Source organism: Artemia sp. Qi Xiang Cuo, chromosome 19, assembly GCF_049724085.1.
Source record: "Artemia sp. Qi Xiang Cuo chromosome 19, ASM4972408v1, whole genome shotgun sequence".
In the NCBI taxonomy this organism is placed as follows: Eukaryota; Metazoa; Arthropoda; class Branchiopoda; order Anostraca; family Artemiidae; genus Artemia; species Artemia sp. Qi Xiang Cuo.
The window spans coordinates 20,137,079-20,162,813 of NC_142812.1; the positions used below are offsets into that span (position 1 = coordinate 20,137,079).

The window sequence follows — 25,735 nt, forward strand, 5'->3', positions numbered from 1 at the left end:
CTCTTGAATTTGTTCCCGCATCTTGTTATATCTAATTTTCCAAATTTGTAAACTGATATTTGTGTGCTCTGTGGGTTTCATTCTGTCTGGGTAAATTATTCAAACAATGTTATTATAGATTGATTTTCTATATGTTATTTCTTCTTATTTTGTAGAAGCTGAAGCTGCTTTATCAATTGATACTGAAACGATGAGAGAAACTTCTAGTTATATTCCGTCATCTGAGCATCAAAATCGACCTTTGGATATTTCATTGGATATAGCATCTGAGACAGACTCACAGGAACTGGATAGAAATGACGAAGGTATGTTTGGAATTATCAGTGATACTTTAAAATTCAGGATTATTAAGGATAAGTTTTCGAAAGATTTTTCCTACCTAACAAACCAGTTCCAGTTCCAAAAATTTATTCCAGGATGTATGAACTACCAATTAGTGTGTTCACCCTCTTGATTCTCCAAAAAGTATCATCGGATATTCAGAAATCCGTCGTCCTCTTCTGTAACTATGTCTACTTTCAGTTAAACAAAAAAAAATCATCCAAATGAAAGTTCTTAAATCTATTGATGGGTTCTGGGAAGTGCAGTTACTTGAGTTTAACGTTTTTCACGGTTTTAGTATTTAAATGGTATTGCCAAAAATATTTTGACATTAAAATAAGTCATTAAGTGTTATTGCCAAAAGTCTATAGTAAGGCCTAGTTTAAGTTTCGATTCGTAAGCCAGTAGATCAAAGGAATTTAAATACAAAGTACTGAAATAATGTAATACTAAAAGTGGGTCTTGAGCCTCTCAACATTAATCTAAAAACTTTCTTTTTAAGTAACTAGGAAGTTGCACTTTTGACGACCAATTTTCTGTCGAACATGATGCAGCTTCAGAGAAAAATTTCAAACAAGACTAAAGATACACAAGTATAGAATTAAACTTGAAAGTACATTAATTATTAAATAAAACATAATGACTGGCTTGTCTGGGGAGTATTTTTTTTTTTTTCATTAGGGAATTTATTTTTCTTAATAAAAATTTGAGAAAGCAAAATCTTTTATTGCATCCTGAGTTTATAAATAAAAAATTATATTTTTTATAATATTTTTTTTAGTTTATTGGTGTTAAACTAATCTGTCACTACCGGAAGATTCAGCTGTCTTGGGAAGATCATTAATATGTGAACGCTGATTCTAAAATAATAGTTTTGTTTTCAAATTCAATGGACCTAATATGTTTTATTATACAATCTATTTTTTTTTTAATTCTGGAAAAAAAAACCGAAACAAATTTAATATAATGTAAAGTCGAAATAAAATTTTTTTTATTTAAATTATATAAAAATATTCTCGAATGATTTGGAGAAAGATAGACATTCAGCATGGAGAGCTTGACGAAAAAATTATTAATTGAAACCTTTCACCTACATGTTATCTTTCACTTACACATATATGGATTATTTGGGCACGCTAACGATATTGCTATTTTAATATCGTAGCGTTACGATACTAATGTAATTTGTCAGTAAATTCTCCTCAGAAAAAAAAAACCTTACCTAAAGTTTAAACCTTGTAGTTTTTGCCCATTTTCATGCTTAAATGTTCCTCCCTGGTCTATTACACACCAAAGGACAGCATCAATAATTAACTGTGAATTTCAAATAAGGCAAAAAGAAATATTTAGAAAAAACTATGAATAAAGTTCTAAGTATTATATAAGTATTATAATAAACCAAATAGAGTTCTAGTCTGGAAAGTGCTTGATAAGTCCAACAATGGGGCAATGCTTGCCCCAGTTGGTAGGCTATAATGCTTGCCGCAGCGTATAGCCCCATCTGCGCTGTCATTTTGCCACCACTCTAACAGACTGCTTTGTTTCCTTCCGATGGCAACCTTACTCATATACCTTCCCAGTTGCTGATTAATAGTACCTGCTGACTCTTTTTCCTCTGTTGTTGCAGTTGCAAGGATGTTATCAAATAGGCTGTCAATCAAACTTTATTTGCCTACTCCTTTTCGTTTGGATACAAGGGTGCGGCTAGGGTTTTAAGTTTGGTGGGGGAATTTCAAGAATGTGTCGACAGAATCGTTCAGTATGCTGACAAATGCGTACACAAGCTATATTTCCAAGGTAAATAGGTAAATTTTCCAAGATGTCGACATGTGGCGCCGAGACCTTGGAACTCCTCCTCCTTAGCTGTATCCCTGACTGGATGTCATGGTTTTAATTAATTGAATCTTTCCCTCACACAAGTGAACATTCATTAAACAGAAATGTTAAATGATGCTGCATCTGGTGTGTATTGACAACGAATATTTAGTTCCTGATATCCGATATTGACACTGACCCCCATATAGGTCTGATAATATCAGTTGAGCCCGAATTGTTATAATGCTAATATCTAATTATTTTTTCTTATTTTAGATCGTTTTTCTTATTTATTAATTTTGGTAAAAAAATTTTTTTTTTTTTTTACTACAGGAATGATGAATTATACTGTGTTCAGGGCTGATGGTGTGAGTCAGCCAATACTCTTTGGCCCAAAACCTATCCTTAGTGTGAAAAAACTGACAGAGAGGGCTATTGAAGAATTAACAGTTGGAATCTGGCGTTGCGGCTCCTGTGGAAAAGCAGAGAAATCCCTTTTGATTCTAGATCTTCACATTGACACTGGCTGTGAAGAGCTTTCACCAATAGAGTGTGATGTTTGCCCTGCAGTATGTCGTAATTACAGTAATTTTGTTGTTCATTTCATGGAACACCAAATGGGAGTGACAAGGAAATGTGCCATTTGTTTAAAAGAGTCTATTGGTGATATGAGACAACATCTAGTGCTACAAGGTCACATTTCACCAAAAATGTCGGAACTAGACCTGCAGATGAATGAAACACTAGTCGTTTCACAAAACCCTTCCACTAGCGGCTACTCAAATTCATCTAAATCAGAATCTGAAGAAAAAGGTTTGGACGATAAGAAAAGATACTTGGATTGTCGGTTGGACTGCAAAAAGCATAGAAAATTAAAGAGGCATAAAAGTATACACACAGAAAAAAATATATATAAATGCGATCTATGTAAGAAATGCTTTTCTTCATCACGCAACTTGAACAGGCCTCAAGTTGTGCACACAGGTGAAAAGCTTTTTAAATGTGAGTTATGTAAGAAATGCTTTTCTTCGTCAAGCAGTTTGAAGACGCATCAAATAGTGCATACAGGTGAGAGGCCATTTGAATGTGATATATGTAAGAAATGCTTTTTATTTCGAAGCAATTTGAAAAAACATCAAATAGTGCATACAGGTGAGGGCCTATTTGAATGTGAGATATGTAATAAATGCTTTTCTTCATCACGCAACTTGAATAACCATCAAATTGTGCATACAGGTGAGGGACCATTTTAATGTGAGATATGTAAAAAATTCTTTTCTTCATCAAGCTATTTGAATTACCATCAAAGACTTCATACAGGTGAGAAGCCATTTAAATGTGAGATATGTAAGAAATGCTTTTCTTCATCAAGCTATTTGAATATCCATCAAAGACTTCATACAGGTGAGAGCCCATTTAAATGTGAGATATGTAAGAAATGCTTTTCTTCATCACGCAACTTGAACAGGCATCAAGTTGTGCATACAGGTGAGGGCCTATTTGAATGTGAGATATGTAAAAAATGCTTTTCTACATCACGCAACTTGAACATCCATCAAGTTGTGCATACAGGTGAGAGACTATTTGAATGTGAGATATGTAAAAAATTCTTTTCTTCATCAGGCTATTTGAATAACCATCAAATACTTCATACAGGTGAGAGCCCATTTAGATGTGAGATATGTAAGAAATGCTTTTCTTCATCAAGCTATTTGAATATCCATCAAAGACTTCATACAGGTGAGAAGCCATTCAAATGTAATTTATGCAACAGAACATTTTTAAATGAGTCGGCCCTGAAATATCACCTAACAACCCATTCTAGGAAGATGTCTGATAGTTAATAGTTATCAATAAAAACTTTGGATGAAAATGGATTTTCGTAGACAGAAGTGGAGATAGAAGTTACAAAAGCAGAGTCAGTGCCTATTTTATTCCTTCTTACTGCCTATTTTGCCTTTTAATTTCTAGTGCCGGGTAAAATATCTTCAAATGGGTAATTGTGGCTCAAATAGAATTCTTCAGTGTTCAAAACGCATGATTATCAGGATTTTGAAGTATTCAACGATTTAACAAGAAAAACAAGGTCCTGCGGTTCTTACCTTAGTGCATGAAAACCTTAAACGAAAGTGTCCATTCTGTATTACAATGGGAGCCCCCCCCTTCTTACTCCTGGCTTGTAAAGACCAGAATATAACCTATGCTTTACTGAAAACAATTCTTATTTCGAGGCAGATGATTTTCTTTCACACAATTAAAAGAAAATTACCCTCATAACCAAGATTACTGAAAAAATAATTTAATGTGATATATAGATAGATATATTAAATTTGGATCAACCATTAGCATATGCACTGATACTCATTTATGAATGTAAATAATTTTGTTGAAAATCTTCATTATGCCCTGAAAATTTTGACTTATTGCTCTAATCTGTTCCTAACGTACTGTTGATACAAACTTTTTGAAAATAGTGTGTTTTGATTTAGTTCAACTTCCATTTTGATATCAACTAAAATTTTTACTAATATGGACTAAAAGCTCTTAGCTACAATGTAAACGAATGTATTAGGGAAGTACCTGGAACAGCTAATCCTTCATATAGACGCTATTATGGTGGAATGAAAATAAAGCGTTGTCCAAACATGATTGAACAGGTAAAAAAAAGACCTAGTTCCTATTCAGGTAACTGCCTCAAATAAGCAAAACCATCAAAGGCCCCCAAGATTACAAAAGGCTATAATTTAAAAAGAGAAAATAATATATATTTAATAACCATTCCCTATCCTACGAAGCAATGCCGTATCTAGAAAATGTTATCCATTGCATAGACTTATCTTCAATATATACGGTCCCGCATTCAATTTTATGGGGGGGGGGAGGGGGTCTACCATTTTGCGACACCTAGCGTACATCTCAGAGTTCTACATGTGCCGCTCAGTTCCGCCAAGACTGGCATACGCCCTGCAACACTTGGTACGGTTTCGCCATGTTTGGCACACTTTGGCCACGCTTGGCATGCAACACCTGACGTGTGCAGTTTTCTAAAAGTTGGCACCCCTAGAAACTCAAAGACTCAGCAACATTTCATCAAGGAACTGATTTGGGCCAAAAAGTATGTACCTCATTTCTCAAGTACATAGAAATTGTAGATAGAAATAGAAATCGTAGATACAATAGAAATAGTAGTTGTTGTAGTAGCGTGTACATCTTGCGTTTGAGTCAATTGATAATCCCCCTCATCTTTCCCTGAAAGCTATAACTTAATACCTTAAGCCACTTCTGAATTTAGCCCTTTTGACAATCTGCATGAACATCGTGTGCTTTGATTTAGTTCAACATTCCCTGAAACCTTCACTTGACTGCCATTGACCTTTTTGGGGACCAAAGGTTAAAATTACCCCCATCCGAATAAAAAATACTATGTGTAAACAATGGGCAAATTGCATAACTTACAGCCCTTCCTCTTGGGCTGTGTTTGGACCTTTCAACTATGCTGAATAAAATGGCTATCTTGAAAAATTTGATTCAATGAACTTGGGTGGAAGAGGTGCGTCGAAGGGGGCTGGTAGCCCTTCAATCGCTTTTAACTCTTAAAGAGGGCATTAGTTCTTTGGATTTCCAATCAATGCGGTCTTTCTGAAGCCTTTGATGGTGATTGGGTGTATTATTTATCCTAGATGATTGGGTGGGTGTGCAGGGTTAAAGCCTTGTTCTCTTATCTGTCTGAACTACTAAACCAGGAAAGGAGTTTTTTTTTTTTTTTTTTTTTTTTTTTTTTTTTTTTTACCAAATAGTTACCTTTAACACATACAAACTAGGGTTTTATCCAGACATTTGAGGATGGTAGAGGGGCAAAGGTAAAGTTGTATTGGAAGCAAATTCATGGAAATCCTACAAATAGAAATTCTTGAGATCTACTGGAGTACTTCAATCTTAGGAGGAAATAAACTGAAATAAACATGAAAAGGTTCAGAATCCGTTTTGAAACTGCATTCGTTTAGATTGATATAAACTGCTTTAATGGTTACTAGAAAGCTGTCTTCTGGTCGTGTTTCTTGGGCCAAGCAAATAGCCTATATGTATATATCAATGTATATTTTAAGTATTCTTTATGCATCCTGTGTGGATTTTACTCTGAAGTGTGAATTAGGCGTGTAATTAGGAACGTAAAAAAATTATCTATTACAAAACTCAAATACATAAGTAAATTAAGTTTTAAAAAAATCGTAAATTTGCTCGCATTGTGGTACAAGTGAAGTATTTGAATTGCTAGGATGTATTACATGTCGGACCAAAGATACTACTCTTTATTTCTAGAATAAGCAAAAACTGGACAGCAATTATTACAAAAAGCTTCAGAGCAGTCACAAAGTTGAATTGCTTTCGCCTGAAATAAGTCTTAGTGTTTGTAGAATAGCACGTTAATGCAAGCGGATCTAGCGAACAGATAGGATCCGTCTCTAGATTAGTCCAAACTAGGCAACACAAGTTCAAACTGCCGTTGCTGATCTCCATTCCACGACCGACAGTGCTGATCTTCTCCACTGAGAAAAACCAATGCCTCGAGTGTGTGTCAGCTAGCCACTCATTCTTTTGTTCTTCAAGTTATTGTTGGGTTCTAAGAAAAATTTTATTTTATCTTTGAATCATCTTTTTGATTTCCAATTGCCTTCAAATGGTTCACAAGAACCATTTAGAGTCTTTCATCAGTCTGAGACTATCTCAAGTCTTTAATCGCTTCCACAAAATTTATTCAAAGATCAATAGACTCAGAATTTTTTTCTGTGGAAACGTTAATTTTCCATAGAGGAGGGACGTGGATTTCCCGGCATCATTTGAAGAAATGATCAAACATTAAACAATTAGAAAAAGACAATTTTTTTCAACTGAAAATTAGGAGCAGTACTAAAACTTATAAGAATATAAATTATTCTGTGTGTGAGACGGGCTACTACCTCCTCGATACTTCGCTTTTTATGCTAAAGTTTGACGTTTCGTTCCAGTTGTTTAAGACTGCCTCATGAACCATAAGGGCCGGGTCGCTCGATTAGAATCAGAAGGTTTTTTAAAAGTACTGAAAACTTTAAGGTGAAGAGCAAGGGATTGAGATGAGGGCAATCCCTTTCGTATATGGTATTATTGTTGTTCGTTTAAATTTATAATGTTGCTCCTTACTTTGAGTTGAAAGTTTTTTATTTATTTAATCCAATGAAGGGTAGACATATTCCTAAAAAATTATTTACCTTTGGAAAATGATTAATGATCTCGAAAAATGATTTACACCATCTCTCAAATAAGAGATTGCTTGTTATTAACTGAATTCAGTTCATAAATGTGTACTAGTAGTGGAAAAAGTACAATAAAAAAAAGATGGTTGCTTACATGAACAGTGTTGATGTGTTAAGTTGTTATATCTTGTGACTCTGTTGTTAGTTTTTCTGTTGAATAAATACATTCAATGTTTCCCTCAACATGGGGGAACCAAACTTTTCATGTTTTCTATATTTTGGAATCCTCTATGTTAGACTATTGCTTCATTATGGTTGAACCCCATTCCCCAAGGCTAAAATATGGTTCCATCATGAGAACCCTAGTGGCAATGAGCATAGGATTAGAGGAGACTCAAAGAATGGAGATATTTTGTGGTAATGTTTGAGGATGATATGGCGTCATTGGAATAATAAATGAACAAGCGACAGCATCTTATTGATAGGACAAGCATTATTTAGAAAGGAAACATTTAAGTCTGAATTTGAAAAAAAATTAAGTGCTGGCCCTGAAATAAAAAAAATAATTGCTAATCTAAAAATTAGCGTCAGAAGTGAGGAAGGGTGATGAAAGACAAGTGTTGAGATCGAGGAAATGCGTCTGGGACTTAACGAAGAGTTTATAAATTTGTATTATAATTTGACAGGAAAAAGTAAATTAAATATATAGATAAGTTTTCAAAAGGGAAGCGTGATTCTCATATCTTGACTGCGAGCCAGGTAGGTATGATTAATGACTCAAAGAGCCATTAACAAGTACTTGCCAACAGGGCCGTCACGTATGTGGGGGACCCCCCTCCTAATGTTTTTGGTCACTAGGTAAACAAAAAGTCAGCAAAAATTGTGGCGATTTGCACCACGATTTTTCCGACGCCCTTCAAATTCTATGTGGCTCAATAAAGACCACGAAAATACTGACATGTAATCTACAGGAATTTCGAACTTGGTCGGTAAACGCAGCAGTTCTTTCGACTCCTGCCGTGATTTTACAGAAGGTGCCACAATTTTCCATTTGGTTAAACAAACAACATTAAAAAAGTGACATAATCTGTACCGAAATCTGAATCTCAGTTAGTAAAAGCAGCGGTTTTACCGACTTGTGCAGTGAATTTACGTATTGTATTTGAAACGAACATTATTCAAATTTTTGACAATAACAGTCGGTAAAAATGACCAGACAGTTGGTAAAATCTTTTGCTCACCTCCCCCCCCCCCAAAAAAAAAAAAAAAAACATTTTGGCAAGTAACGACCCTGCTTGCAACTAAGACTATTTAATCTATGCTTTAGGTGTGTTAAATATGGAATATGAAATTGCTACAAAATTGAAGATCATTCAAGTAGAGTATTTAAAACGGGTTCTTTGGCTAAATGGATTTGATAATTTGTTGATACATAGGTCATAGGTCATCAGGGAGAAATGGAAGACTGGTAGTTATGACCAGAATTTCAGAAAAGCTCCTGAAGATGTCATATTTCTGTATTGCGAAAGCAACATAATTATTTGAACGCCCTGTATAAGTTTAAGGATAGTTCATAGCCAAGTGCAATAAAAAGAATACAGGATAAATGTGGCCTGAGTGATCTCTGGAACGAAAGCATGGGTACGGTGTGATAATGCAGAAAACAAAGAAAAGGTCAACGGACCAGGAGATTCAAATATGGCAAGAGGAGGTGGTGAATTCCCAGCTACTAGATTTGTATGCACAGGTCAGAGAGGCACAGAAGGAGAAGATCTATTTTAGGACGAGGAGATTACTTGGGCTGTTAAAAGATGGCGAAGGAAGAAAGTATATGGATCAGGTAAAACTAGCAAAATAAATTGAGCTGGCAACTTGATTAACTTTTTCGTTATCAATCATCACCTCTTGAACTTCACTTATTACCAGTCTTAGCTATTTCGTCTGCTTGATATCAAGTTTCAAATATATTATTGCACTTTGAATTCCAAAATCCTTGAAAAATTCATTTATTTTTTCATTACAAATATCGGGGATAATTATAGTCCCGTTCTTCTACCCATCAAAGTGCATCCAAGATTCTACGATTTCTGCACAGATTAATTATTTTTGCTTTATCAAAGTACTTAAATTTTATAGTTAACTGCAAACAGAATATTATTGAAATCTGATGACAATCTCATCAGAGTCCTTAAACCATTGATCCGGGCATAACAAAGAAGTGTTTGTAAGAAAAGAGTTTAAGAAGTCAAATGAAGGTCCTTAGATTTTTTAAAATCCTATCTTCTCAAAAGATGGAACATCTTTGCAACCTAATTAGTCAAAATGTTGGTGGCTTTATTAAACGTAGTCAAATTCCAAGACTGGCTGTAAAACTTTCTTGATTTTTTTTTTTATTTCAAACTGGAATTCAGACAATTTGTTTTATTTTAAAGCATAGGCATATAAAGTAAGTTTCGTTAGTCATTCATAAAGACCATACATAGGCATAGGCTACTTTTGAGAAAGAAGCACTGAATAAATAGAGTAGCTGGCCTACAATTTAATTCCCTGTTTGATACTTTAAAGCTGATTGTTCCTTTCCTTTATAGTTATTGCTTCTCCCCTAATTAATATGCATGGGCTTGTGTTTTTGGGTCAATGTATTAAAGATTCCAGAAATGACATTTTGGGACAAGGTGAACATAGGATTGGCCTACTACCCATAGAGGAATAAAATTGGGTAATTTTTATGCAGTTCATATTATTGACTTATGAATAAAGTGAACATACCACTTGATGCCTTTTTTTACTGAAAAAAAAATACAAATGAATGTGCATTGTCAGTTTAATATACATATACTGATATTTAGTAATCAAAATGTTAAATTATTTGATTTATTAAAGTTATAAAAGAAAAAAACATTTATATTTTTTTTTCAGTAAAGTGCAAATTTTGTTCTGGCCTTGGGAAGGCATAGGGGTTTTGCGCCCAACTTATGTTAATTTCTGCTCGTTTTGAGTTTGACTTGGTTATTTACTTTAATTTCTGTTCGTTTTGGGTTTCATTTATTTATCGATGCTGATTTGTGGTAGTTTCGAGCTTAGTAGATTATTTGACTTTATTTTTGCTAATTTTTTGTTTAATGGAGTTCTTTACTTTTCTTTGAAAAACTTATTTTGTGGAAAGAGTTTTTTTTAATTGATTTCTGTTCGTTTTATATTGACATAGTCTTTTCAGGGAAAAAACTTAAAACCCTTGCCCTGAGGGTTGTGGGGGTGTGTCATCCTCAAAAACATATTTTCTATCTGGAAATCAACTACACTGAACAAAATGGCTATCTCAAAATTTTGATTGGGTTTGTTTGGGGGAATAATGGGGGGGGGGGGAGGGGGGGGATAGGTGCCCTCCAATCACTTTCGACGCTTAAAAAGGGCACTAGCCCTTTTAATTTCCAATCGAATTAGCCTTTTTTGAAGCTTCTACGACAACGCCTTCTTTAAAAACCTTATATGCCCCCAGGGCATAACTTAAAACCCTTTGCCCTGAGGGTTCTGGAGGAGAGTCCTTCTCAAAAGCATATTTTCTATCTGGAAATCAACTAGCCTACGCTAAACAAAAGGGCGATCTCAAAATTTTGATTGGATGTGTTTGGGTGAATGAGGGACGTGAGGAGGGGCTAGTTGCCCTCCAATCACTTTCAACTATTAAAAAGGGCACTAGCCCTTTGAATTTCCAACTAAATGAGCACCTTTTGAAGTTTCTATGACAAAGCCTTCTATAAAATTCTTACATAACCCAGGAAAAAACTTAAATCCCTTGCCCTGAGGGTTATTGAGGAGTGTCCTCCTCAAAAACGTATTTTCTATGTGAAAATCAACTACGCTGAACAAAATGGTTATCTCAAAATTTTAATTGGATGTGTTTGGGAGAATGATGGGCGTGGAGGAGGGGCTAGTTCCCCTCCAATCACTTTCGACTCCTAAGAAGGAAACTAGCCCTTTGAATTTCCAATCGAATGAGCCTGTTTTGAAGCTTTTACGACAACGCCTTCTTCTAAAAACCTTTGCCCTGAGGGTTTTGGGGGAGTGTCCTCCTCAAAAACATATTTTCTATCTGGAAATCAACTCCGCTGACCAACAGGGATATCTCAAACTTTTCCTTGGATGTGTTTTGGGGAATCATGGGTGTGGGGGGGGGGGTAGTTGCCAACCAATAACTTTCGAATGTTAAAAATGGCAATATCCCTTTGAATGTACAACCAAAAAAGCCTGTTTTGAATTTTCTACGACAATGCCTTATATAAAACATTATATGCCCCCAGGGCATAACTTAAACCCTGAAACCTGAGGGTTGCGGGGGACTGTCCTCCTAAAAAACTCATTTTCTATCTGAGACACAACTAGCCTCCACAGGACAAAATGGCAATCGCAAAATTTTGAGTGGATGTGTTTGGGGGACTGATGGGTGGTGGGGGGGGCTAGTTGACCTCCAATCACATTCGAATATTAAAAATGGCACTAACCCTTTGAATTACAAACAAATGAGTCTGTTTTGTAGTTTCTACGACAACGCATTCAATAAAAACCTTATAAGGCCCCAGGGTATAACTTGAAACCCTTGCCTAGAAGGTTGTGGGGGAGTGTTCTCATCAAAAATATATTTTTCTATCTGGAAATCAACTACGCTGAACAAAATGCCTATCTCAAAATTTTGATTGGATGTGTTTTGGGGAATGATGGACGTGAGGGGGGGGGGGGGTTAGTTGCCCACAAATAACTTTTGACTATAAAAAAGGGCACTAGCCCTTTTAATTTACAAACTAATGAGACTGTTTTGAAGTTTCTACGACAACGCCTCCTATAAAATCCTTATATGCCCCCTGGGCATAACTTAAAACCCTTGCCCTGATGGTTATGGGGGAGTGTCCTCCTCAAAATATATTTTACATCTGGAAATCAACTACGATGAACAAAATGGCTATCTCAATTTTTATTGCATGCGGTGGGGGGAAAGCCGGGCGTGGGGGAGGGCGAGTTGCCCTGCACTCCCTTTAGACTATTGAAAAGGGCCCAATCTCTTTGAATTTCTAATCGAATGACCCTTTTTTGTAGTTTCTACGACAGCGCCTTCTATAAAATACTTATATGCCCCCAGGGCATAACTTAAAACCCTAGCCCTTATGGCTGTAGGGGAGTGTCCTCATAAAAAAATATTTTCTATCTGGAAATAAACTACGTTGAACAAAACATATATCCCACAATTTTACGGGAAGGTGTGGGGGGGACCGCGGGGGGTGGGGGGGGGCTAGGTGCCCAACAATCACATTTGACTATTAAAAAGAGCACAATCCCTTTGAATTTCCAATCGAATGAGTCTTTTTTGAAATTTCTACGACAGCGCCTTCTATAAAAACCTTATATGCCCCCAGGGCATAACTTAAAACCCTCGCACTGAGGGTTGGGGGGAGTGTCCTCCTCAAAAACACATTTTCTATCTTGAAATCAACTACGCTGAACAAACGGTCTCTCTCACAATGGGTAGTGGATGTGTGGGGGGGACCGATGAGCGTGGTGGGGGGGCTGGTTGCCCTCCAATGACTTTCGACTATTAAAAAGGGCACTAGCCGTTTTGAAGTCTCTACGACGACCCCTTCTATATGAAGTGCCTTTCTTTAAAGAAAAAAAAATAATAAACTGTACATTGTGTCCACATTGATCTTATATGCCCTCAGGGCATGACTCAAAACCTTTTCCCCGAGGGTTGTGGGGGAGTGTCCTCCTCAAAAAGATATTTTCTATCTGGAAATCAACTACAGTGAACAAAATGGCTATCTCATAATGTTTAGTGGATGGGTGTGGGGGACTGATGGGCGTGGGAGGGGGGGGGCTATTTTCAGTCAAAACAAATTAGACGTACAAAATGCGCATTATCCCTTTGAATTTACAATTGACAGAGCCTTATTTGAAGTTTATAAGACGACGCCTTATATAAAAACCTCATATGCCCCCAGGGCATAAGTTAAAACCCTTGACCTGAGGGTTGTGGGGAAGTATCTTCCTCAAAAACACATTTTCTATCCTTAAATCAACTACGCTGGACAAAATGGCTATCTCAAATTGTGATTGGCTGTGTTTAGGGAGATAATGGGCGTGGGGGGGGGGGCTAGTTGCCATCCAATCACTTTCGACTATTAAAAAGGACACTAGAACTCTAAATTTCCATTCGAATGAGCCCCTTTTGAAGTTTCTACGACGACCCCTTCCATATGAAGTGTCCTGATCTAAAGGGGAAAAAAACTGAATAGTACATTGTGCCAACATCGTTCTTACATGCCCTCAGGGCATAACTTAAAACCCTTGCCCTGAGGGTTGTGGGGGAGTGTCCTCCTCAAAAACATATTTTCTATCTTGAAATCAACTACGCTGAACAAAATGGCTATCTCAAAATTTTGATTGGATATATTTGGGGGAATGATGGGCATGGGGGGGGGGCTAGTTGCCCTCCAATCACTTTCGACTATCAAAAAGAGCACTAGCCACTCCAATTTCCAATGGAAGCCCTTTTCGAAGTTTCTACGACAACTCCTTCGATACGAAGTGCCCGGGTCTGGAGAAAAAACAAAAATTATAAATAAAACACATTGTTCCTACATCGTTCTTTACTTAGGCAGCGCTAGCGCGCTCCCTATGATATCATAATCATTTTACTTGCAAATCTTAATTAAAGCTTATGAATGGACCCTATAGTGACATATGATTTCAACAATTCTATCAAAATTGAGCGGTTAGAATTATACCAAGTGGTTTTCACAAATCCCCCATAAAACCACTTCAGCCAAATGTTTTAACAAGAAGAAATACTCGATAAATAACAAGATGGTATACAAAAAAAAAAAAAATATACAACTAGTTGTATAGTTTTATATTATTTACAAAAAATTAAACAAGAAAAACAGTTTTTAATTTCTATAAAGCAGTGAATACAAAACACTTAATTAAACAAAAATACTCCGAATATTTCGGCCCCACATCCGGGAGCCTTTCTCAACGGAAAAAAAAAATTCTTACATCAACATATAAAACATACTAAACAACCAAAAGACAAAACATAAATAAATGGGAAAAGAAAACTCACATATTAAATAAGAAATTTCATTAACTGGCGTATAAACAAAATCGAATACTTATATTGATTAGAAAACGCCTTCTTACAGAATATAAATCGAAATCTATCAAAATATGAGAATATATTTATACTTCAACTAAAACAAAAAAGATCAGCTAACCCCCGGCCCATAACCCCTAAATAGATCTCACAGGTTCATCACCCAATGTTTGAATTATAAATTGAACAGATTCGTTTGCTTGCAAGCTTACCTGCAGTTCGTTTACCTTTCCCAGCATTTAACCCAGGCTGAACTTTGTCCGCAAGGTCATCATTCGTATCCGAACTATTATCAAAAATAGCACTGGTTGAAAATTTTACCTGCTTTTTAATTAAACCATTATAAATCGAATTGATCCTAAAATCCCCTTCATCTCTATTGATACTAATACCCCCATATATTATCTTTTTTATTTCTATAATTTCCCGGAAGCTTTGTATAAGTCCTGCAGACGTATCTACTGTTTTTGTTTGATCAAATAAAATACTGTGATGAGGAAAATTATAAAGATGTTCTGCAACAGCTGACTCAAACGTTTCTGGTGTTTTGTTTTGTTTTAGAGCGCAATTTATTTCATTCTTGTGTTGCTGTAGCAATTTTAGATAATAGGCTACAGCAACACAAGAATGCAATAGATTGCGCTCGAATCAGCGGTAATCAGCGAGCAGGAGGTCTATTAAGGTGTTTCCCCTGTCTTGCCATTCAGTTATCAGGTGATAGACACACACGAGGTAATGGGTAGGGCTGATTTTTTTCAAACACCCATACTGAAAAAGATCTAGAAAAGGGTTGATTCGCATCAAGAGTTCACGATATATAAATTACTCAACGACTCAACGAGTTATTGACATTGTTACTCAACGAGTTATTGACATTGAACGGATTTGTTCACATGATTTCGGGTACTTCATTTCAGGTATAACCCGGACATATGCTCTCTGCCATGCTTGAGGGAAGAGTTGATCTCTGAAGGACTCATTTATTACTGACGCCAAAGGTATAGCCAGGAATGGTGCATATTCAATTAGAAGTTTGACATGCCTTTCTCCGGGATAGGGAGCACAGTTCTTCTTTAACTTCAGCAGTTCCCTACAAACTGCATATTCAGGTATCTCAGCAAGCTGGTAGTCTGAAAGGTCAGCTCTGAGACTTTCGACATCTGTTTTGGTGATTTGTAAGTAAGTTGAGCATATATTTGCGAAGGATTTGTTAACTTCGGGTGACAATAAAAGAGTTCCATCGTATTTTGTACTTTCAGGTCACTTTTAAAACCTTTACCGGATAGCCATATGACCTGTGAGTGCCATTTTCGGGGGTCAGCCGTCAGAGGTGGCGACACTTTATCGCAAACGTATGCTTTCTGAACCACCCTGTTAACTTTCACAATTTGGTTAGGAATTTTCTTCGCAGCAATGGTTTGATCACATATATATATATATATATATATATATATATATATATATATATATATATATATATATATATATATATATATATATATATATATATATTTATATCGGCGCGTACAACCAGCTCCTCTCATTTGATCTGCCATCAGCGGTCCAATTACCCTGGAACACGTATTTTGGCAGAAACTTCCTCAAAATGCCTTTGAAACCAACTTGAGACTTCGAAACCTACTTGTAATTCCTAAAAACATCTAATAATAACATTACACTACTAACTACCGGTTTTCATGCATGTATTGGAATAAATTAATTTAAAATTAGTTTCTTCAAAATTAGTGTTCCAACGTTGAAGCCAAGTTTCGCGTCCAAGAGAAATCTGACTTGTCTGCCCGTGAAAAGATCTGACTTCGCTTATGTTTATATCTGCAAAAACGTTCTCCGGAGCACTGGCACCCCGGTCCGGGTTTTTATAATGGGTGGGATAGAGAATGGTCATACTGCTAATTATATAAACTGTGAGTTTGGACTAATCTAGAGACGGATCCTATCTGTTCACTAGATCCGCTTGCATTAACGTGCTGTTCTACAAACACTAAGACTTATTTCAGACGAAAGCAATTCAACAGAAGACTGCTCTTAAGCTTTTTGTAACAATTGCTGTCCAGTTTTTACTTATTCTAGAAATAAAGAGCAGTATCTGTGGTCCGACATATAATGCATCCAAGCAATTCAGATACTTCACTTGTACCACAATGCGAGCAAATCTACGATTTTTAAAACTTAATTTACTTATGTATTTGAGTTTTGTAATAGCTAGTTGTTTTACATACCTAATTACACGCCTAATTCACACTTCAGAGTAAAATCAACAAAAGAAACATAAAGAATACTTAAAATATATATTGATATTTACATATAGGCTATTTGCTTGGCCCAAGAAACGCAACCAGAAGACAGCTTTCTAGTAACCATTAAAACGTGACTCACCCAGGTTTATTGCTATAAGTCAAACGACTATCCCAGGAAAAATATTTGAAACAGGTAAAATACACCCTTTTTCAATCTTTAAAAGTGCCTATGCTAGAGAGCCTCAGCTCAAAAGTTAATCTCAGTTCAAGGCTTAGTAATGCTCTTTTCTTGGGGCTAGCGTTGACCTATGTATAAAACAACGTGATTTTCATCAGATTGCTGAATAACGAGGTGTAAATAATATTTGCTAACTATATAAAACGAGTTTTGTGAACAAGTTTTGAGAACTTTGGTGGTTAGATCTTTAGACAGTTTGAATTAATGTGAACGAATGCAGTTTAAAAACGAATTCTGAACCTTTTCATGTTTATTTCAGTTTATTTCCTCCTTCGATTGAAGTACTCCACTAGATCTTAAGAATTTCTATTTGTAGGACTTCCATGAAGTTGCTTCCAATACAACTTTACCTTTGCCCCTCTACCATCTTCAAATGTCTGGATACAACCCTAGTTTGTAATGTGTTAAAGGTAACTATTTGGTAAAAAAAAACTCCTTTCCTTGTTTAGTAGTTCACAGATAAGAGAACAAGGCTTTAACCCTACTCACCCACCCAATCATCTAGGACAAATAATACACCCAATCACAATCAAAGGCTTCAGAAAGACCGCATTGATTGGAAATAAAAAGAACTAATGCCCTCTTTAAGAGTTAAAAGCGATTGAAGGGCTACCAGCCCCCTCCGACGCACCTCTTCCCCCAAGTTCATTGAATCAAATTTTTCAAGAGAGCCATTTTATTCAGCATAGTTGAAAGGTCCAACCACAGCCCAAGAGGCAACGGCGGTAAGTTATGCAATTCACCCATTGTTTACACATAGTATTTTTTATTGGGATGGGGGTAATTTTAACCTTTGGTCCCCAAAAAGGTCAATGGCGGTCAAGTGAAGGTTTCAGGTAATGTTGAACTAAATGAAAGCACACGATGTTCATTCAGATTGTCAAAAGGGCCAAATTCAGGGAGGGATGAGGGGGATAATCAATTGACTCAAACGCAAGATGTACACGCTACTACAACAACAACTATTTCTATTGTATCTACGATTTCTTTTTCTATCTTACTATCTACAATTTCTATGTACTTGAGAAATGAGGTTTTTTGGCCCAAATCAGTTCCTTGATGAAATGTTGCTAGTCTTTGAATTTCTAGGGGTGCCAACTTTTAGAAAACTGCACACGTCAGGTGTTGCATGCCAAGCGTGCCAAACATGGCGAAACCGTACCAAGTGTTGCAGGGATTACGCCAGTCTTGGCGGAACTGAGCGGCAAATGTAGAACTCTGAGATGTACGCCCGGTGTCGTCCACTGGTAGCCCCCCCCCCAGAAAATTGAGAGCGGTACCGGCGATATCGAAGATAAGTCTATGCACAGGGTAAACATTTTCTAGATACAGCATTGCTTCGTAGGATAGGGAATGGTTATTAAGTATATATTATTTTCTCATTTTAAATTGTAGCCTTTTGTAATCTTGGGGGCCTACGATGGTTTTGCTTATTCGAGGCAGTTACCTGAATAGGAACTAGGTATTTTTTTTACCTGTTCAATCGTGTTTGGACAACGCTTTATTTTCATTCCACCATAATAGCGTCTAAATGAAGGATTAGTTGTTCCATGTACCACCCTAATACATTCGTTTACATTGTAGCTAAGAGCTTTTAGTCCATATTAGTAAAAATTTTAGTTGATATCAAAAGGGAAGTTGAACTAAATCAAAACACACTATTTTCAAAAAGTTTGTATCAACAGTATGTTAGGAACAGATTAGAGCAATGTCAAAATTTTCAGGGCATGATGAGGATTTTCAACAAAATTATTTACATTCATGAATGAATATCAGCGCATATACTAATGGTTGATCCACATTCAATCTATCTATCTATCTATCTATCACATTCCTTTTTAAATACTCTTGGTAATGATGGTAATTTTTTTTAATTGTGTGAAATAAAAACATCTGCCTCGAAATAAGAATTGTTATGAAAAAATAAAAAATCGTAAGATTTCGGGGGGGGGCGCCCGATTTTGTCGCGTGGACGTAGTCTAACAGCCTCGAGCAACAGTACGTTAGCTCGAGGCCGTTATTCCGCCCCTTGCAAAGGGGGATGCGTCGACTTTATTTGCACGCTTCAGTGAAATTACGAACATGCCACCCATTGGCAAGGCCGTGCCCAAGGGGAGGGGATTAGGGAGTTTGCCCCACCCCCAAAATTTTTGTCCGGCTCGTAAAAACGTAAAAAATGCATATAAACAAATGAGTCTTTTAAATTTTTTTGCACCCAATACGATAGTTTTTTTTATTTTTTTGTGTAAACATAAAAAGTAGCAGTTTTGATAATCTGGAGGGGGGTAGGTAGATTTGTTTCATTATTTTTTAGATGCTAAAATTCAAAAATACCCTCCATAAAATGGGAATCGGAATTATCCATTTAAATAGATATTTTACCAGGCACTAGAAATTAAAAGGCAAAATAGGCAGTAAGAAAGAATAAAATAGGCACTGGTTCTGCTTTTGTAGCTTCTATCTGCATTTCTGTATACGAAAATCAATATTCCATCCAAAGTTTTTATTGATAACTATTAACTATCAGACATCTTCCTAGAATGAGTTATTAGGTGATATTTCAGGGCCGACTTATTTAAAAATGTTCTGTTGCATAAATTACATTTGAATGGCTTCTCACCTGTATGAAGTCTTTGATGGATATTCAAATAGCTTGATGAAGAAAAGCATTTCTTACATATCTCACATTCAAATGGGTTCTCGTCTGTATGCACTATTTGGTGCCTATTCAAATGGCTTGGTGAAGGAAAGCATTTCTTACACATCTCACATTCAAATGGCTCTCATCTGTATGCACTGTTTGGTGCTTTTCAAATGTTTGGTGAAGAAAGCATTTCTTACATATCTCACATTTAAATGGGCTCTCACCTGTATGCACTATTTGATGCTTTTTCAAATGGCTTGTAAGGAAAGCATTTCTTACATATTCACATTTAAATGGGCTTCACCTGTATGCATTATTTGGTGCTTTTCAAATGTTTGTGAAGAAAAGTATTTCTTACACATCTCACATTCAAATGGCCTCTCACTTGTATGCGCTGTTTGGTGCATTTTCAAATGGCTTGGTGAGGGAAAGCATTTCTTACATATATCACATTTAAATGGGCTCTCACCTGTATGCACTATTTGATGCTTTTTCAAATGTTGATGAAGAAAGCATTTTTACATATCTCACATTAAATGGCTCTCACCTGTATGCATGTTTGGTGCTTTTTCAAATTGCCTGATAAAGAAAAGCATTTCTTACATATCTCACATTCAAACGGCTCTCACTGGATCACTATTTTATGCTTTTTAAATGGCTTGATAAGCAAAGCATTTCTTACATATCTCGCATTCAAATGCTGCACTCGGCACGAGGCAGGCTTCTATATATGGTTTCTATATATGGATTTTCATTGTTGCTTGTCTTCTTACCGTAGACAATTTATTCTCTTTTCATACTGCAGTCTTTTCAAAGATATTTTATTATTAAAGCAAGTCTAATATCCAACAAAGATTTCTACTAAGCTTCAGATTTTGGGTTTTATTTTTTAAGATTTTTGAATCGTTGTAATCCCTTGTTAAAATATATACAAATATTTTTGCAATTACCAGTTTTTTTTGCTCTTTACGCAATACAATGTCTTTTCATCCTAAGGTCTATTCAAAGATATTTGATTATTACAGCAAATCGGATTTCTAACAACGATTTCTACTAAGCTTCAAACTTTTGGTTTTCTTTTTTAAGGTTTTGGAATTGTTTTAATCCCTTGTTAAATAATATGCAAATATTTTTGTAATTACCAGTTTTTTGTTTTTTAGGCAGTTAAATGTCTTTTCATACTGAATATATTCAAAAATATTTGAATATTACAGCAGGTCCGCTTTCTAACAACAATTTCTACTAAGCTTCAAACTTTCGGTTTTCTTTTTTAAGGTTTTGGAATTGTTTTAATACCGTTTTAAATAATATACAAATATTTTTGCAATTACCAGTTTTTTGTTTTTTAGGGCAATTAAATGTCTTTTCATACTGAATATATTCAAAAATATTTGAATATTACAGCAGGTCAGATTTCTAACAACAATTTCTACTAAGCTTCAAACTTTTAGTTTTCCATTTTAAGGTTTTAAAATTGTAATCCCTTTTCAAAATATATACAAATATTTTTGCAATTACCAGGTTTTTGCTCTTTAAGCAATTTAATTTACTTCTCCATACCTGAAAATCTATAATTTTTCCTCATAAGTGTGACAAGTGTGGCAACGTCAATGCAATACTGATGTATATAAAAATGATATCACTCACATAAATATTGTTTTTTCCCGAAATTAAGGCTCTTGACGAATTCTCTCAAACATCTGAACTATCTAAATCGTTTTTCTAGGCCAAAATATACCAGGTTTTATATATATATATATATATATATATATATATATATATATATATATATATATATATATATATATATATATATATATATATATATATATATATATATATATATATATATATATATATATATATATATATATATATATATATATATATATATATATATATATATATATATATATATATATATATATATATATATATATATATATATATATATATATATGTGATCAAACCATTGCTGCGAAGAAAATTCCTAACCAAATTGTGAAAGTTAACAGGGTGGTTCAGAAAGCATACGTTTGTGATAAAGTGTCGCCACTTCTGACGGCTGACCCCTGAAAATGGCACTCACAGGTCATATGGCTATCCGGTAAAGGTTTTAGAAGTGACCTGAAAGTACAAAATACGATGGAACTCTTTTATCGTCACCCGAAGTTAACAAATTCTTCGCAAATATATGTTCAACTTACTTACCAATCACCAAAACAGATGTCGAAAGTCTCACAGCTGACCTTTCAGACTACCAGCTTGCTGAGATACCTGAATATGCAGTTTGTAGGGAACTGCTGAAGTTAAAGAAGAACTGTGCTCCCTATCCCGGAGAAAGGCATGTCAAACTTCTAATTGAATATCCACCATTCCTGGCTATACGTTTGACGTCAGTAATAAATGAGTCCTTCAGAGATCAAATGTTCCCTCAAGCATGGCAGAGAGCATATGTCCGGGTTTTACCTAAAATGAAGTACCCGAAATCATGTGAAAAAATCCGTTCAATATCAATAATTCGTTGAGTAACAATGCCAATAACTTGTTGAGTCGTTGAGCAATTTATATATCGTGAACTCTTGATGCGAATCAATCCTTTTCTAGACCTTTTTCAGTATGGGTGTTCGAAAAAAATCAACCCTACCCATTACCTCGTCTGTCTCTATCACCTGATAACTGAATGGCAAGACAGGGGAAACACCTTAATAGACCTCCTGCTCGCTGATTACCGTAAAGCTTTCGAGCGCAATCTATTGCATTCTTGTGTTGCTGTATTCTATTTTCTAAAATTGCTACAGCAACACAAGAATGCAATAGATTGCGCTCTAAAACAAAACAAAACACCAGAAACGTTTGAGTCAGCTGTTGCAGAACATCTTTATAATTTTCCTCATCACAGTATTTTATTTGATTAAACAAAAATAGTAGATACGTCTGTAGGACTTTTACAAAGCTTCAGGGAAATTATAGAAATAAAAAGGTAATATATGGGGGTATTAGTATCAATAGAGATGAAGGGGATTTTAGGATCAATTCGATTTATAATAGTTTAATTAAAAAGCAGGTAAAATTTTCAACCAGTGCTATTTTTGATAATAGTTCGGATACGAATGATGACCTTGAGGACAAAGGTCAGACTGGGTTAAATGCTGGGAAAAGTAAACGAACTGCAGCTAAGCTTGCAAGCAAACGAATCTGTTCAATTTATAATTGAAACATTAGGTGATGAACCTGCGAGATCTATTTAGGGGTTATGGGCCGGGGGTTAGCTGACCTTTTTTGTTTTAGTTTAAGTATGTTTTAGTTTATGTTGATGTAAGAATTTTTTTTTCCGTTGAGAAAGGCTCCCGGATGTGGGGCTGAAATATTCGGAGTATTTTTGTTTAATTAAGTGTTTTGTATTCACTGCTTTATATAAATTAAAAACTGTTTTTCTTGTTTAATTTTTTTTAAATAATATAAAACTATAAAACTATTTGTTTATTTTTTTTTTTTTTGTCTACCATATTGTTATTTATCGAGTATTTCTTCTTGTTAAAACAGTTGGCCGAAGTGGTTTTAGGGGGGACTTGTGAAAACCACTTGGTATAATTCTAACCGCTCAATTTTGATAGAATTGTTGAAATCATATGTCACTATAGGGTCCATTCATAAGCTTTAATGGTTTATGTAAACTATGCATGTTTTTGACCATTTTTAAATAAACCGCGTGCCGTCTTCAATTTTCGACTAAAGATGACAATTTTGGTACTATTCGATAGCTGAGACTTAGATTTATGAATTCACCGAGTTATATTTTTGAAATATGAGTAAAATTTTTTTTTAGACGCAAAAATGCTTTTTAAAAACAGAGAATTTTGCGACTAATTTGAAGCTACTATTCTGACGGGATAGACAATGTATTTGTATCATATTGTTCATTAGCTTCAGATCTATGCAGTCACCGTGGCAGATTTCTTATATTACTTAGACGTTTCTGTAGAAAATAACGTAAACTTTCAAGAAAACGCAAAAAATGTTAAATTGTTAAAAAAATAGATGGACTTCGCTTCGCTATTTCTCATTCAAAGAATAAAGGGCTGATCCTATTAGAAGACTGATTGAAATGCATTGACAGTGGCCGGCTATCTTTTTGTTTCGATGTCTAGTCTAGAAACACCAATTTTACAAACACACAAGACACAATGGTATCGGATAAATTTATTTTTATAGTCTTTTCTTTTCATCGGAGCGTGATTTTGATTATGCGAAATAAAAACGAAGGACAGAAGCTGAAGAGAAACTCTGAACATTTCAAAAAGTAAGAAACATTTTTTTTTGAATTTGTTCTGTTTCTATCTAATCTTGGATATCCAATTCGATGCATTTTCTTTATAGAACAAAAGGAGTTATTTCTTTTGTTATTATTTTGTTCAAAGTTGCTTACAAGATCTCAATCTAATTTATTTATGTACGTTACATTAATCTATATACATTTGTTTCTAATCCACACTAAGTATTCAAATGAAAACGTAGCATGAAGAAGATGAAATTATCTTCATATTCGTTCATTAGACCGAATTACGGGTAAACTTTTGAAATTTAGCTTGCGAAAAAATAAATATACTCATAAATTTGCCATTCGCGCTTTTTCCAAGCATTGTTGGATCCAGGGGGGGGGGTGAGGGGGGCGCCCCCCCCTAGCGTAAATTAAAGTAGTGTAATTTACTTAATTAACCCAAGTTTGTGTTAATTAAACTTGCTCCTAACGCAAGTTTATCGGATCAACCTATTTTGCCCCCCCCCTAATTTTTTTATCGGATCAACCTATTTTGCGCCCCCCCCCCTAAACAACCCTGGAGATGCCCCAGGTTCTAAGTAATAATCACTACCGTTACAATGAAACTAATGGCTAGACTGGCTACAGGTATAGTTGAAAAACTAATTTTGTAGGTATAGTTTTCTCCCTTATTTTTCATCAACACTTGGTTCGTAATGTCAAACCAATGAAAGAAAAAGTAATAATCTATAACTTTATTGTCTTTCTTAACCCGATGAAAAATTTTTGGCTAAGATTTCAATACAATTACTAGATAAAATGCTATTTTAACAGACACTTCAAAATATGGGTAATAATGGAAGGAAACATCATACTCTGATTAATAGAAACAAGCCGCAATTTTTAAGTGACAATTTCTTAGTTATAGTTGTTTATATATGTTAGAATTGGTGGCCAGCGTGTACCCCCGCGGAAAATACCCCCCCCCGTGGAAAATAAGGCTTTTCAAATTTGAGAATTTATTTGAGTTTTTTTACGTAGAGGGGAGAATGGTACTTGTGCATTATGCGCCACTCACTCAAGTTTACGTTGTGTAAAACTCGAAAACAAATCAGTGTCGTCGTTAGTTTCTTTCAGCTTAGCGCAAGACAAGACAACGACACGTGACATTATAGATGGAAAATATATACTTTGTGATATATGTTTGCACATAAGGGGGAGGGGGTAAATAATACTGACATTTTAAATTAAGACAATAATTTGTACTTACCAATATGAATAACAGTTATGTCTCACTTCTTTTTTATGCCTCTCTGCTATACTTTACCCCCCCCCCCCCAATGTGATAATATATAGTCCAAATTTGTTGCTACAATAACGAAAAAACTAACAAAGAAACCGGTTTATTCTTGAGTATTACGCATCGTAAACTTGAGTGAGTGGTGTATAATACACAAGTACCAGAATTTTTCATGGAGAGAGAGCCGGATTTCCCGGTATTATTTGAAAACGATCAGAAATTAAATTAAAAAAAACAAGCTTTTTCAACTGAAAGTAAGGAGCAACATCAAAATTTAAAAGAAACAGAATTTATTACGTATATTAAAGGGTTTGCCTCCTCCTCAAGACCTCGCTCCTTACGCTAATTTTTTTTTATAAAATTTTAAAGCAAAACTTATTGTTCTAAGTAAACGGCCATTGTGTTTCAGGAATCAGTATTAAAGAATTTGGACAAAAAGACAAAACTTTAGCGTAAAGAGCAAGGTCTTGTGGAAGGGGCAACTCCTTTTATCCCTCTTTCCACGGGAGTGGGGTATTTTCTC

General features: G+C 35.3%; 1 protein-coding gene and 1 pseudogene across 5 annotated transcripts in view; one reads left to right on the forward strand and one right to left on the reverse strand.

Annotated features, from left to right (window-relative positions):
- Positions 1-25,735, reverse strand: part of LOC148940590 (uncharacterized) — a 394,960-nt gene that overhangs the window by 77,537 nt on the left and 291,688 nt on the right. The window lies entirely within an intron of this gene.
- Positions 2,472-15,689, forward strand: LOC148940592 (uncharacterized; annotated as a pseudogene). The gene is made up of 2 exons (XR_016143403.1): positions 2,472-4,054; positions 15,429-15,689. The product of XR_016143403.1 is annotated as an uncharacterized LOC148940592 (transcript).